Below are 15169 nucleotides of genomic sequence, written 5' to 3'. Positions count from 1 at the left end.
CTTTTTGCTCCTTACTAGGACCGCACATGCTTAGTCAATTAGCTGACTCATGTTGGAGACTCTACAGAGTGACATCTCTGAATGGCTCTGGGAGAACTTCTTCTCTTTCCCATGGGGCTCTCTGAGGGATGGCCCATTCAAAATGCCTCTGTTAGAGGTTACTCAATTGAGTCATATATTTTTTCATATTAACCTTAGTCACAGATTAGGTAGAGTTGCTGAATTCAGTAGTGCCATTAAGAGCCAGGCCATCCAGCTATCCATTCTTCTAGCCATCCATTTATCCAGCAAATGAATACCTGCTCTGTGCTAGGAACTGTGCTTGTCAGTGGGGATGAGCCCAGGTATGGCACATGGTCCCTATGCTTGAGCTCTCAGTCTGCTTGTGGAAGCCAATAAATGCACAATTGTGATTTTATGTGGTGGATATTATACGTAGCATATGAAAATTTAAAAAGACATTTCTCTCAACTGGTCGTGTCAATAAGAGATGACGTTTCCTAGTTCAACTAGGATGCTGAAAAGTGGGTTTAGAGGATTGAGTCAGGCAATGGGAATTGTGATAAATCAAAGATGAAATGGTAGTATTTTCCGGAAGCCACAGGTGTTATTCTCTGGCTGGGCTATAGTTCTTAAATAAGAGGGGGGGGGTCGGGGGGGTGGAGTGGACATACAGATTCCTAACTCTTCCATCCAAGGTTCCAATCAGTGGGTCAGGAATGTGGTCTGGGAATCACATTTTAATCTGCAACTTCTTGGGTGGTTCTGATCCTGGTGGTCTGAAGACCGCTGGCCTGGAGTGTGATGTGTGGGTGTGGGGCTACAGATGCAGGCTGCAGTGAAGGAAGAGCAGGAACCTGAGACAGTGGCCAGAGAGGTTGCTGAAGAAGGAGAGTTTCTGGGTCTGAGTGGTCAACAGGACCCTGCAGGAAGTTAAAAGCATTTGGCAGCAGCACATATAATCTCCAGCAGAGCATACTTAGGCAGGAAGTAATACTTGGGCCTCATTTTTGTACACTTGAGCTAAAACATCTTTCCAGAATAAAAGTACTTGAATTACCAAAGTCACGCAGCCAAGAATTCAAGTTCCAAACTCTAGGTACAGTTTTTTGTCTACTAGTGTGGCTCTCAGTTGGAAGTATTTATCCTTATTAGGTTTAGTACAGTGATTTCTTGAGTGACTTTGGAGGCCCCTCTACAAATTGCTTGATTGATTATTTTGTAAAATGATTGATTCAAGACTGAATAAATGTATAATACTGAATTCACATGGGGGGCAGTATTTAGTAAGGATATTTGGGGAGGGCACTTAAATAGAGCTTCTTTTCATAGAATCACTAAGACTTTTTTTTTTTCTTTTCCCCTTTGGCCATGCACAAGGCATGCAGAAGTTCCTGGGTCAGAGATTGAACTCACACAACAATGACAATGCTGGATCCTTAACTGCTAGGCTACCAGGGAACTTCCTAGAATTAAGATTTAATAAGACATTTTAAAATTTTCTCCCTCGACAGGGTAGCTAAAAGAACCTTCTCAAAGTTTTGTGACTTACTCTGAAAGCTGCTAGGTGTGAGCTGGGTTCTCCAGCTCATGGACAGTAAACTACAGATTATACTTTATTATTTCCTGTGCAGTGATGATTTTTGCTTACCTAGTGTTAAAACAGAAACTGAATTTGAGGCTGGCATTGGAGCCATTCACCTCTACAAGTGGAAATGATGAGAAAAGTACCACCATGCAATGGCTTATAGCTGCTTTGTGTTTTTAGTTGCATTTGGTAAAAATTTATTAGTGGATTTTGAAAATAAAGAGCTGCTAACAAATAAAGTAGGAGGGCTTCTTTTTTGTCCTTGACATTTAATTTTTCATTGTTTTAGGCATTAAAATGTACATTGGTAGAAGGTGTAAAGATACACTTAAAAAATGTTGACTGTAGGTCACTTAGCACAGGATTTCTCAATCTTGGCACTATCAACAATTTGGGCCAGATAATCCTGTTGTTGGAAGCTATCTGGCGCTGTCTTAGATGTTTTGCAGCATCTCTGGCCTCTGCCAACCAGACCCAATCATGATAATCCACATCTGTCTCCAGACCTTGCCACGTGTCCCCTGGGAGCAAAATCACACCTGGTTGAGAACCGCTGAGGTAGCAGAGACAAGAAGGCTTTTTATGGCTCTCTCTTTGACTCTGTTGTTTATCTTTTGAGAATTTTGTCCTGCCTAATAAAGGTAAAGATGGACAGTTGACTCTTATAATATATAGATTCCATAACTGTAAATCTCTGTACTTGCTAAAATTTATTTGTAACCTTAACAGCAATACTCCTGGCCCTTTTACAGTCAGTCTCGGACACACGCATGTGCAGAAAGGCAAAAAAATCTGAGTCACCTGATGGGTCTATTCCCAGCTGAGGTCAAACAAGGTGATGCTTTGCGTTCTTGTTTCAGCTCTCAGAGTGTAAACAAGTATCCTTTTCATGGTCTATTTAGTGCTATGTTTTTCAGATTTTTGTGCTTTTTGTCGTGGATTTTGCTGTTTAAAATGGCCTTTAAGTGTAGTGTTGACGTGCTATAGTGTTTTTAAGTGTAAGACAGCTATAATGTACCTTATGGAGAAAATAAGCGTGTTTTAGATAAGCTTCATTCAGGTGTGAGTTGTAGTGCTGTTTGCAAAGAGTTCAATGCCAATCATATATAGCCATCTGTTTGTCGTAGAACAGAAACACACATAACATAGGGTTCTGTATTGCGAGTTGGTGAAAGTGCTGTGACCAGAGGCTCATGAGAACCTAACCCTGGATTTCCCCTGAGAGCAATAGTTGAGTATTGACTAATTCATTGTTTGTGATGACCTTGTAGAACATAAGTACTGCGAGTACCAAGAATCTACTCTTATTTTTCTAGTTTACATTTCAAAAGCCTAGATTTTAAAGGTCTAAGGCGGTATATATGTGTTAAGTTATACTGCTTTTATTTCTAAAAACTGTTATAGCCACATAATGGAAAATTTGTAAAATAAATAACTGCAGCTCCCTGGATATAAATGTTTCAAGCCATTACACACTTGTGAAAAGGTTGTACCAATTCATAGTGCCACAAGCAATTTACCACAGTGCCATTTTCAATGCATTGTCGCCAGCACTATTTTGCATTTTTCATGTTTTTAAAATGACAAAATTGATATGTGTTAGTGAATTCAAATAATACAGGTATTTAGAAAATAAGCTGTAAAACTCTCCCTCCTCCTCATGTTTTCCCACGTCTTCCTCAAGAGGGTTGTGTCATTTCAAGGCTTTTAATAAAATGCACATAAAAATAAATGCATTTTATACCCATAATTTAGTGTGAAAGGGACTGAATATTTGTCTACCTTGTATTCTTTTTTACTTCATGTATTTTAGGTGGAAAAAAATACCTCCTCGTTATTTACGAAATACTTAAGTTGGGAAAAATTACATAAATGATGGTTCTTTTTAATAGTTATTGTTTAATTTTTGTGCTAAGCGATTAGCTTGGGATAAATATCTTTTAATTTTTATTTATTTATTATTTTGCCAGTAGCCTAAGCTACAGAACACAACACAGATTCAGTCAGGGAATTTAATTATTTTCTCTCACAAGGCTTGATGGAGGATTTCAAAGAATTGAATTTCCTGATAGAAAAGTACGTAAATTAGTGGATGCAAGCGAGTAAACATTGTCCAGGATCAGTCAAGATGCTTAATATAAATTAGTACACGATGTTTGTGGAATGATTGCACTTCTGTGTCAAAGTGATTCTCTGGCCCCTCCCCTCACCACAACTGGAGTGAAGGGGATATTGGAGGGATGGCTGATGGCCATTTGTGAGTTTCATGCCCACCGGGACTACCTGGGGTGACTGGAAACCCTGTAGGTGAGATCTCTGTGATCTGGGTGAGAAACTGAGACCTTTTGGTACCAGTGGTTGATACTAGGTATGGAATTTTAATGGACTTTTCAGCCCTCCTTTCATCAGAAAGTTTTCACTTAGGAGGTCTTAGACACAATAAAAAGCCTCCTGGAAAAGAAAAGAAAGACTAAACAGGAGTTCCTATCATGGTGCAGTGGTTAAGGAATCTGACTAGGAACCATGGGGTTGCAGCTTTGAGCCTGTCTCCCTTAGTGGATTAAGGATTCGGCGTTTCTGTGAGCTGTAGGGTCGCAGAGGAGGTTCAGATCCCGCTTTGTGGTTCTGGCGTAGGCCAGCAGCTACAGCTCCGACTGGGCCCCTAGTCTGGGAACCTCCATATGCCTTGGGTACGGCCCTAGAAAAGACCAAAAAAAAAAAAAAGACTGAACATTAGTAGCATTGATGGATGGAAAAACTCAGAATTGCAGACTTTTGAAATAAGTGACATATGCTATTTCGAGGATGATGGGACACGGAAATTGTACCAATTTAGGGTTACCTGTTGACTCTTTAGAAAAAGGTAAAATAAAGAGTATGGCTTTACCAAGAATTGTTTTTTGAAAAGAATGGGAAAGATGGGATCATGCCACAGGCTGAGTGTGAATTTCTTCACATCATAGTGGAAGAGGCCTAGAAGATTCTAATTTGCAGTAAGGGAGTGTCACTTATGTGGTAACTTTGCACCTTGATCCCAAATTCAGCACTCTAGCAAGACTCCATTAGGTCTCCTTGTAGATGGGGAGGAAATCTGAAGGTTTGGCAGAGACATGAATTAAAAAAAATTTTTTTTGTACAATGCATTTGCTATGACAAAAATCACAGAAGTGTTTGAGTTTTGTAAAATCTGTCCCATTTAAAGAGAAAAAAAGAACCTCTTTTACATGGGTTAGGAATTAGAAGGTCTCTTCCCTATGAGATTCTTAGTTTATTTATGGGATGATTGCAGGTATTTAGATAATCATCAAAGACCTGGAGGCACACCCACTGAAGTGCATAGTTTCTGTTCTAGACCATCTATGGGAGAGGCACTAAGGAGAATATTTAAAGGAAAATATTTCAGATTGTTGTCCATGGTCCTCTTATTTTTATTCCTGACAAATAGCAATTTTTTTCCTACTCTACTAATTTTAATTAGTGAATACTTATGAAAGGACTTACTTGAAGTGTTCCTATATGTATTTTTTTTCTTTTTTTTTGGTTAAAAAAGTTTATATATATGTGTGTGTATATATATATTTGAATCCTCTTTTGTTAGGAAATATTTAAACATTAGAAGAAGTTTGAGAATAAAAACAAATAGATCAAGTTAATTGTGTTTTCCCCCTCAAAAAATCCTTTGTAAATAATGTCTCTTTACGGCATGTCTTTGGCTTCTTTTATAAAATATGGACAGTTTAACAATATTGTTGGCACATCTGTGAGCTTTTCTTTGTCTTCTGGGCTTTGTAGATATACATGAGATTCTTTTTTTTTTTTCCCCTGGTTTTATGATTTTCACACCTATCCTTATTAACTACCTGGAATTTTTGTGTCTGATAGTGGTACACTTGTAACTTAGTTTTTGTTTATGTGACATTTTCCCAATACGATGTGTCATATAATTTGCTCTTTTTACTTAAATGATGGGTTTATGCCTCCTTGATATCTGTATATGTGGTTTTTGTATTCTCCGTGCTGTTTAATGATGTATTTGTGGCATGATAACACATTGTTTTAGTTACTCTAGCTTTATTTATGTTGTGTTTAGTTTTGTCAGGATAGGTTTCTCTTTACTAATTTTCAAAAACACAGGTGTGTCCTTCTGAAACTTTTCTTCCAGTTATACTTTCTTTTTTTATATATAATGATTTTCATTTTTTTATTATAGCTGGTTTACAGTGTTCTGTCAATTTCCTTTTTTTGTTTTTTTTGAATTTTATCTTTTTATTTGATTATTAATACATAATTTCTTCCAGTTATACTTTCAAATCAGCTTTATAGTTTCTAGAGACCATCCTGCTGCATTGTCGGTGGTGGGATCATGCTAATTTTCTAAACTGGTAGAGGAATAATTGCTGTCTAACAATAGTGAATCCTCCGATCTGGGACTCCGTAATTCTCTCCATTATGCGCGTCTTTCTCTCTGTCCTTCAGTAAAATTTAAAGTAAGATTGATTTGGTGTATTTACAATTAGTTTTATTTCAAAGTTCCCCCCCCCTTCCCTTCTGTCTACTCTTGATCCTATGAGTGGAATTTTCTAAATGGTTAGTCTATCTGACCATCTGTAATTGACTCGATTCTAGGCAGACAGGCCTTTCATTAGCAAAAATTGAAGAAGGCCTGCCTCCTTCCTAATGCTTTATCTTCATTTCTCTGCCTTGGTTAGAGAGTGAAGTAAAATGTTAAATAGAAAAAGCAGGTCCTTGTCGGCATCCTCGTTTTAATGGGACATGACTTGCAATTCACCATTTGATCACTTGCATACATTTCTGATTTAGTTGTCTTTTTAGGAAAATGTCAAAGTGGCTGTAATCAAGGGAAATGTTTCAGACACTGGCTGTTTCCCAAAGGACGTGGTAGTGATGTGGAATATGCCACAAACACAGACCGTTTCTGATTCATTGAAGTGCTCCTAGTTGGCTGTCCTCCACTGAATTCATGGTGTATAGGAACTACTGATGAAACCTCTGAGGACTTCCTGAACCACGTGACCTCCGTAGCATCTTTATGAGCATGCATTGGGCCAGGCTAACTTACTTGAACCTGGTGATCTGATCTTTCTGGATGGTGTAGGTTGAATAGAGACAAGGAATCTAGCCGGTAGCAGTGACTCAGGCTGAGGTGGAGTCTTGGGGTTTGGGATGGAACCGCATTTGAAATGTGCCCTGGGAATAAGTAGGGTTCAAATTCAGAAAATCTTTACTAACGGTCTGATTTGAAGGGACTTCGGGGGTTGCATGGGACCAGTGAGTTTGGAGATGTCAAGAATCAGATACATAAAAGAGAATGACATACAGGGTATTTGATATGATAGCCCAAGACTGGCACTTACATGTGGTAGAGGGGTCAGCATCTTGATTGCAAAGGTAAAATTAAGACCACAGGCTCAGAATGTAACTTCAGTCCTTACCTTGTAAAGAATCATCCTTTTCTGCTAGTACATTCCACTACCTGGGAACACTTCATTAGGTAAACTTAAAATTAACCACATGGGCCTGAACGACATCAGCCTTAATCCATTCACAGGAAGGGTTTTCCAGCTATGCTTTCTGGAGATGTGTGTCCTCTGTGGAGGCCCCTGAGTGGCCTGCAGAACTGGGGGGTGGGGTGGGGGGTGGTCAGTGGCTCCAGGTCTTGTGCCCTTATTTCTTCTTCTTTTTTTTCTTTCCTTTTTAGGGCCACACCCACGGCATATGGAGGTTCCCAGGCTAGGGGTTGAATCAGAGCTACAGCTGCTGGCCTACAGCACAGCCACAGCAACACAGGATCCAAGCTGTATCTTCGACCTACGCCACAGCTCGCAGCAACGCCAGAACCTTAACCCACTGAGTGAGGCCAGGAATTGAACCCTCAACCTCATAGTTCCTAGTCAGATTCTTGTCTGCTGCACCACGATGGGAACTCTAGTTGTGCCCTCATTTCAATCAGAGTAGCTCTGCTTTTATGAATCTACATTGCTTATTGGTTTCTGACTAAAATTGCATTTAAAGAAAACACTTGGCTGCTTAAAAAAAGCTTTGAAAGTCATCGTTGTCATTCATTTTACCAACTTAAATCATGTTTGTACAGTAATACTGATCTTGCCTATATCACTACGGGCCTTTTATATTCCAGCTGAATTGCATTTCTCAATGAAAATTTCCTTAAATACAAGGATTTAGAAAGATTTCCTCAGGCCTTCTATGTACACCTTATATCAGTCAGGATGTTCAAACATGTGATTGGGCTAGTACATTTGTTATTTACTGGTAAATGATAAGGTTCTTAAGGACCTTTATTTGATTTTGATCTCCACTCCTCTCTTCCCTGAATACCTATCACAGATGCAGGATGTAGTTCCTGATTCCATTTGGACTACTGTGAATACTCATCGCCTTCCCCTTCAGCTCATGATGGAAACTAGAATGCAGGCCAGGAGGAGTTCAGAGGCAGGATTCCTCAGCAGATTGATGTGGTTCCTGCTTTTCAACATGCAGACCAGTTATGAAGAAAAGAGCACTAAGTAGCTTACCCCGGGGATTGCTCTATTTTACTAGGATCACCAAAAATTGAGGCAAGAGAGCTTGCCAGCAGAACCTCTCCCAGTTTTGCGTGGGCTACAATCTAAGTAACTGAGGCCAGCGGATGTGGCCTCAGCCCAGAGGAATTAGAATGAAGTCTTGTTTTGCAGAGGGATTATCAACTTTGTCCTCAATGTTCAGCTACACCCTTCCTACTCTTCCTGGGCAAATGGGAGTCCTTTCTCTTCTAATGAGCATTCTCTGGCAAATCTGGCCCAAATTGAGCTATGCTTCTTGCCGAAACTCTGCCCCTGTCCGTGTGGCCAAATGGAAACATGGAGACAGAGTTTTGGGTAAAGGAGAAAAAGGTAGCTTTATTGTCTTGCCAGGCAAAGGGGGGTCACAGCAGGCTAATGCCTTAAAGACTGTGCTCCCCTTGGAAGGAATTCGGAGGTGGTTTTATAGTTTGGGTGTAGGAGAAACTGTCCCGATAAAAAGGGAGTGGAAAATAGGGCTGCAGATAAGGATCCGTGTAGAGGCAAGCTTGCGTTGTCTTTCATAGCTGGTGTTGAGTGGCCCCCAGGAGAGGTTCTGGTGGTCCTCCTTCTTCCCAGAGTGAAGAATCCTTCCATCAAGTTGTTCTTTGATTTGTTGGGGGTTTTAGTTCTGCAGAAAGACTCAAAGATATTATTATGTACATTCCTTAAGGAGGAACCAGGACTCTGCCCAAAGCCTGCACCATTGTCTCTTGACTGCTCCTCCCTGGCCTCTGCATCCCTTCCCTTCCCTGATTAGCAGCTGCCCTTTGGAACTCAGGGAAGGCACGGAGGCTGAAGCTTATTCCCTAAAAATAAGAAATGGAGGACACAGAAAGGCTTGTGTGTCCAGGAGCCTCACAGGCCCCTGCTCGGTTACATGCTCTCCATTCTTTAGCCAGGTTGTGTGTATCATATCACTAAGACTTTCTTGCAGTCATTCTCCCATGTTCTTTGATTATTTAGTAAGAGGTTTCATTTGCGCCATCAGCTCTGAGATAGCCCTGGACACTCTGGGTGATTATTTCAGGCAAGGGTCTTTGATTGTGGTAGAAACCCATTCATACCAGTTTGGTAAATAGGGAAGGTTTCTGGGTGTCATCTTGGATATCACAGAATGGGAAATTCAGGACACCTGGGGCTTGGGAACCGAACTGAGACACTTGAAATGCTCTTCTGGGCTCCTACATCTCAGGTCCTATCTTGGGGTGTCCTTGATCTTCTTGTTATGCACTTGAACTTGCAAGGTCCAGCCCCAGCCTTTCTGACTTCCTAATCTTTCAACCTTCCAACCTTCCTGCTAGGGTTCCATAAAATAGAAAGGCTTAGACTTCCTGGGCTGAATCTCAGCCAAAACTGGCTTGTTAGAGCAGGTCACATGAACATTAGGTCCTGGGCCTGAGGATTAGCTACTTTAGGATCAGAGCGCCATCCAGGCCCAGACAGCTTTGGGGGAGGGGCAGGTGAGGAGGGGAGGCAGGTCCCAGGGTACTTGGGGCTGGATGGATTACAGAACCTGTGTCTAACATTGCTCAAGTATTTGCTAAATAATAAAGTGATTTATTCATTATGCCAGTTCTAATACTTGCTGCTTTTAAATGAATTTTACCTATACCCTCTACTTTCCTTTTAAGAAATGTCCATTAATCTGGAATATGTCTTCCAGCTGGCTCATGACCCCCAGTCTGCTCCTCAGCCCTCGTTTTGGGGATGTTGGATCCCAGCTGAATTGCATAATACAGGCAGCTAGATAGCAACCAAGGGCAGCAGAGTGAGGGGCATTCCTGCCAGGAGGCAGAGAGTGAGGGGCAGCTCCTCCCCAAAAGCATTTGCAAAGATCCAGAGTTTCTGTGCAGAGATAGGGCTTTGTGGCTTCCTTCACCTCTCTCAGGAGCTGAGCCCGTCCTGGGGCCAGGAGGCAAGGCAGTGAGAGCCTGTGTGCAGCCCGTAGCCCAGGAGTGCTCTCCTGGGCTTGGATGGCTCTTCCCAGAGAGGAGAAATCATGTGCCTTTCCATTTGTACAGAATGTCCCTGCTTTCCCCTTCTTGTACAGAGTAGGGAATGAAAAAGAAATCATTGTTCTAAAACGACAGAGAAGAAAAGAGCTAGCTTGCCTGATTCACAGAGGTTGGTTTCTGACTGCGCTGGGCTTCTCGGCTTCATCAGACCCATGTGTTATTTTGGAGGGGCGGGAATAATAGGGCTTACACCTAATCAAGGAAAAAGAATTCCAAACAAAAGCCCGGGTGGGGTTTCCTGGGCAGGAGTGCGATACTATAGTAAATGGGAAGCAGAGTTCTGCAGTCCAATCTCTGGTCTGATTACACAAATTACAGCAGGGGCCCTGTTTTCAAAGGAATGTGACACACCCCACCGGGCCCCTCCTCAGCGGGTGTGTCTGCATTTCCTTAAGCCCTTTCCTGACTGTTAATGCTTTCACCAGAGAAGCCAGAGCCTTCTGTGGAATCATTCTGAGGCCTTCCTTAGGGTCTCTGCCTGGGGACCATTTACAGGTGAGTTCGCCTCACGTCTAAGACCTCCAGGGACTCTTGGGGCTCCCCCCCTCCCCCGGTATTCCACAGAAAGTGCACACAGGATCTGACATTCCAGGAACAATTGCCTACATTTGGGAGCACCAGTGAGCCAAACACTGTATGGGGCAGAGGAAGAAGCTGAAATGGGAAGTCTTGTTTGTTGCCAAAGGGCTTCATTCTCTGTGTTCATGTCTAGTCAGTGGCCTGCTGCTGTCCTCAGTCTTCAGATCGCCACTCCTGCCTCATCTGCTTCCTGAATATTCTCTCCCACACACCGGGCTTGGCCTTTCTAGAATCCCTTTGAGGTTTGTTTCCCTGATGTCCCAGGTTCCTATCCTTCTCAGGAACTCTCCCACTTGCAGTATTTCCACCCAGCCCTTCCTTTCTTTCCTCTCCTCTCTTCTCAATGTGTAGATTTAAACATCTCCCTTGAAAATGTACCCCCTGTCCATCCCTCCCGATCCCTGTGAGATGCCAAGGATGGTGTCTTAATCATCTTCAAATTCCTGATACCCAATGTATAATAGGTACACTTGGTTTGGGAGCAATTCTTTCCTTTTAAACTAAATATATATTCTAATTTTATTTTTCTCTAGAGCCATTTTGTGCCCCATATCAGATAGATAGGCTTCTTGTATAGCCTTGACTACTTACAATCTTTTTTTTTCTTTTTCCGTTTTATGACCACACTGTAGCACATGAAAGTTCGTGGGCCAGGGTTTAAATCCAAGCCACAGCTGCAACCTATGCCACAGCTGCAGCAACACCAGATCCTTTAACCCACTCTGTCAGGTCTGGGATCAAATCCACACCTCTTTTCCTTGTGAGCTGAGCCACTGCAGTTAGATTCTTAACCCACTGGGCCATGGCTGAAACTCCTGACTACTCATGATCTTTTTTTTTTCTTTTTTTCTTTTTTTATTACTTAATGAATCTTGTTACATTTATAGTTGTATAATGATCATCACAACCAAATTTTATAGCATTTCCATCCCAAACCCCCAGCTCATCCCTCTACCTGCAAACCTGTCTCATTAGGAAACCATAAGGTTTTCAAAGTCTGTGAGTCAATATCTATTCTACAAAGAAGTTCATTGTGTCCTATTGTTAGATTCCACATGTAAGTGGTAGCATTTGATGTTGGTGTCTCATTGTGTCACTGACTTCACTTAGCATGATCATTTCTATGTCCATCCATGTTGCTGCAAATGCCATTATTTCTTTTGTTTTAATGGCTGAGTAATATTCCATTGTGTAAATGTACCACATCTTCTTTTATCCACTCCTCTGTCAATGGACATTTGGTTGTTTCCATGTCTTATCTATTGTATATAGTGCTGCAATGAACATTAGAGTATACATGTATCTTTTCGAGTCATGGTTTTCTCTGGAGAGATGCCCAGGAGTGAGATTGCTGGATCAAATGGTGATTCTATTTTTAGTTTTCTGAGGAATCTCCATACTGTTTTCCATAGTGGTTGCACCAATTTACATTCCCACCAACAGTGTAATAGGGTTCCTTTTTTTCCACACCCTCTCCAGCATTTATTTTTTGTAGATTTTTTGATGATGGCCATTCTGGCTGGTGTAAGGTGGTACCTCATAGTGGATATGATCTTAAAAATGTTTATCTCTAACCTGTTTGGTTTGACCTTAGCCACGTGTCTTGTTGCCTTCTCCCTTCTTGAACCTCCACGTGTGAGAAGTGTAGTAACTGTGGCGAGGGGCTGCTGTGATGGTCACCAGAGTCTTATTGTCTTTGGGTTGTGGTGGTTACATCAGAATAGTGGGGGTGAGATGTGGTCCTGCAGGTGGTGGTGCCCACCTCAGGCTGCCCATTCCTCACCCCCTCCTCATCCAGCCTCACTGAAAGGTTCTCATTCTTCTAAGACCTCATGGCTCTCCTGCCATTCCCTGTACACGATGCCCGGTTGCTGTTTCCCATCTCCGCTGTTAGCTGTGCTGATGTTTTCCAGAGTCAGCTCTACCTCCTGCGAGAAGCCCCTTCTGTGGTTACTCTGGGCCATCCCACCGGTATCTCCTCAGGACACTTTGGATGGAAGCCCTCCCCACTCCAGTGCACATCACATTATATTGTAGCCATTCATGGGTTTGAGAGCACAGTTCTGCACTGAGGCCTAGCCTTACTCCTTTGTGGGGTCCTGCCTGGGCCAGTGCCATGCATGTGATTCCTATTCATTGAGACAATAAATGAGTTCATATGGGGCATTTAATTAAAACAAGCAAACAAAAACCAGTTGGCCTATCCTCAATGGTGGTGTTTTAACTTTAAAAATGAGTGCATATGTCCTAAGATGGTCAAAAGTTGGGGCTGTAGACAGGTTGGTCCTATTTCACAGGTGAGGAAGGGAGGCTGCAGGGCTCACGACTTTAGCCACACACCTTGTGTGAGGTACAGTGGTGGCTGTGCCCTGGGCTTTCAGAGGCTTGTCTGGTGGACTGTTCCCCATAAGTCAGACTCTGGTAGATTTGATGGAAGACACAGTCTGGTGGGAATCAGGCTGACCTCCTTTTGGGCTTTATTATGGAGCTGAGAGCCTGGTCTGTCTCACAGGTAATAGCAGAGACCATCAGATTGGACTTTTCCCATGATCATGGCAATGCTCATTTTAATCCATGAAGACTTCAGGCCTTGATGAGAAAGTTTTGCGACCACTTCAGGTTTTGCTAGGTTTCGCCCCCTCCTGGATTATATAACTTAGAGATTTTTCTGAAAAATCACGCTTTTGTATTTTTCCTGAGCACATCAATTTTCTGATGCTTTGCAAGATGCTGCATTTTCCTCATTGCCATAAATGTTCTCAGAAATGCTTATAAATATTCTCTTCTCGCCTGTGCAATTAGCCCCATGGAACAGAGGTGCGTGTATGACCTGCTAATTTGTGCGTGTCTAGTTGCTGGAGATTCACCAGCAGCAGTCCTAGACAAGCTGCTAATAAGTGTTAAGACACTGCGGGCGTACATGCTGTGTGATGTCCCAGCTCACACTCAGGGCATGAACTTCCCCTTGATTTGCCAGGAGTGCATAAAGGTCACAAATAGCATTTTGAGACGAGTCCACAATATTCTTTTAGTACAGTTAAAAAATTGCATTGGTTTGGCAAAAGTGGAAAGTCACCTGTCTTAGAATTACAGGCAAAATTTTAAAACATTAAAGTACATAATAAATTGTACTCAGGTGACTGATGATGTGCCTAAGAGAGCTTTCTGAAGTAGGACTTATGACCCAAATTTAGGATATTATTACCCCTTAGAGGATTTTAGGGGAGCTATGCTAATGGATATTTAAGAGCAACAATTAACATACCACTTCTTAATTAAGCGCTTCTGGATTGCCAGGGGGCATGTCTGGCATCACTTGCACCCTTAAATTCCTTACATAGCTGTGTATTAAACTGAATTTACTTGAACCTGTTTTGATTACCCTTGCATTGCTAGGCAGACCCTTGAAACTTCCACTTGTGTAGGTCTGGGGTCATCTCACGTGGTGAGTCGGTCTAATAATTCACGTTAAGCCCTTCTTCTTGTGGTTAAAATCAACTATGGGAATGTCTGCTATGTGTAGCAGTGTTGGTGCGCTTTCAACAAGTAGCATAATGTACTTGCTGACCACAAGAAGTTTACAGTCCACTGCAGAAGGCAGAGAACCTGGCCCTGGGCTCTGGCATAGTTTTGTCAAGGCTTGGACTCTGGAGCCAGGCAGCCCCACTGTTTCCTAGCTGTGGGAATGCATGTGTGACTTCACATCTTCAAGCCTCTGTTTCTTCATCTGTGCCAGGAGGAGGGTGATAACAGCTACCTCTAGTGTTGTTATGAGGGAAAGGGATGCGATACCTGTCAAGGCTCAGGCTTAAAATGTGCCTGGTCTGTCTGGTTGGTTGCTGCTCATGTGGGAAAGAAATAACTAAAATGCAGCTTGACAGATGTCCTGTTGGACCAGGTATGTGTGCTGTTCTGTGAAAACAGATACCAATGGGTCACTCCTAACAAGGCATGAAGAACCAGGAGAGGCTGGTGCTCAGGGAAAATGTGAGGGAGGAGGCAGCTGTGAGCAGGGCTTCAATGCTTCTTACTTCTTTGGCAAATGTCTGCTGAACTCTGGGATGTGCTGGAGACTTTACTGGGCACTTGGGGTCTCAGGAGTGGCTCCAAGATAAAACCCCATGCCCTCTTGGAACCCGAGTCCCTGTGGGAGAGAGCAGGGAAGAAGTACACACGGTGCAGGGTGCGATGCTGATGCAGGGAATCTGAGTAATTAGATGTGCCTGGAAGGTCAGGTGCATGAGGTGGAGGGCCAGGGACCATGGAACCTGAGAGAAGCAGCTCCCACTCATGCAGGGTCCTCTGTGTCATTGTGAACAACTTTGGCTGCAGAACTATGGGGACGGCCTTCATCTTTTTTCATAAATCTGAAGTTCATTTTTTTCTCCTCTACTCTCAGTTGTAAT

The 15169-nt window shown here is 42.5% G+C and overlaps 1 protein-coding gene across 23 annotated transcripts in view; it reads left to right on the top strand.

The window, feature by feature from the left end:
• TLN2 (talin 2) overlaps window positions 1-15169 on the top strand; it is a 471505-nt gene that overhangs the window by 167706 nt on the left and 288630 nt on the right. For 2 of the 23 annotated variants that reach the window (XM_084967241.1, XM_021094297.2), the window contains exon 1: window positions 10589-10679. The exons of the other annotated variants lie outside the window; for them this stretch is intronic. The gene's annotated coding sequence lies outside the window, so the exon portion shown is untranslated. Of the gene's footprint in view, window positions 1-10588; window positions 10680-15169 lie in introns of those variants that run through there. 23 annotated transcript variants of the gene reach the window in all.

This window comes from Sus scrofa, chromosome 1 (assembly GCF_054392235.1).
Source record: "Sus scrofa isolate SSC_HxYL_T2T_F1_AM1 chromosome 1, Sscrofa_HxYL_maternal_Yorkshire_Landrace_v2.0, whole genome shotgun sequence".
In the NCBI taxonomy this organism is placed as follows: Eukaryota; Metazoa; Chordata; class Mammalia; order Artiodactyla; family Suidae; genus Sus; species Sus scrofa.
This window is presented reverse-complemented; position numbering and strand designations above follow the sequence as displayed.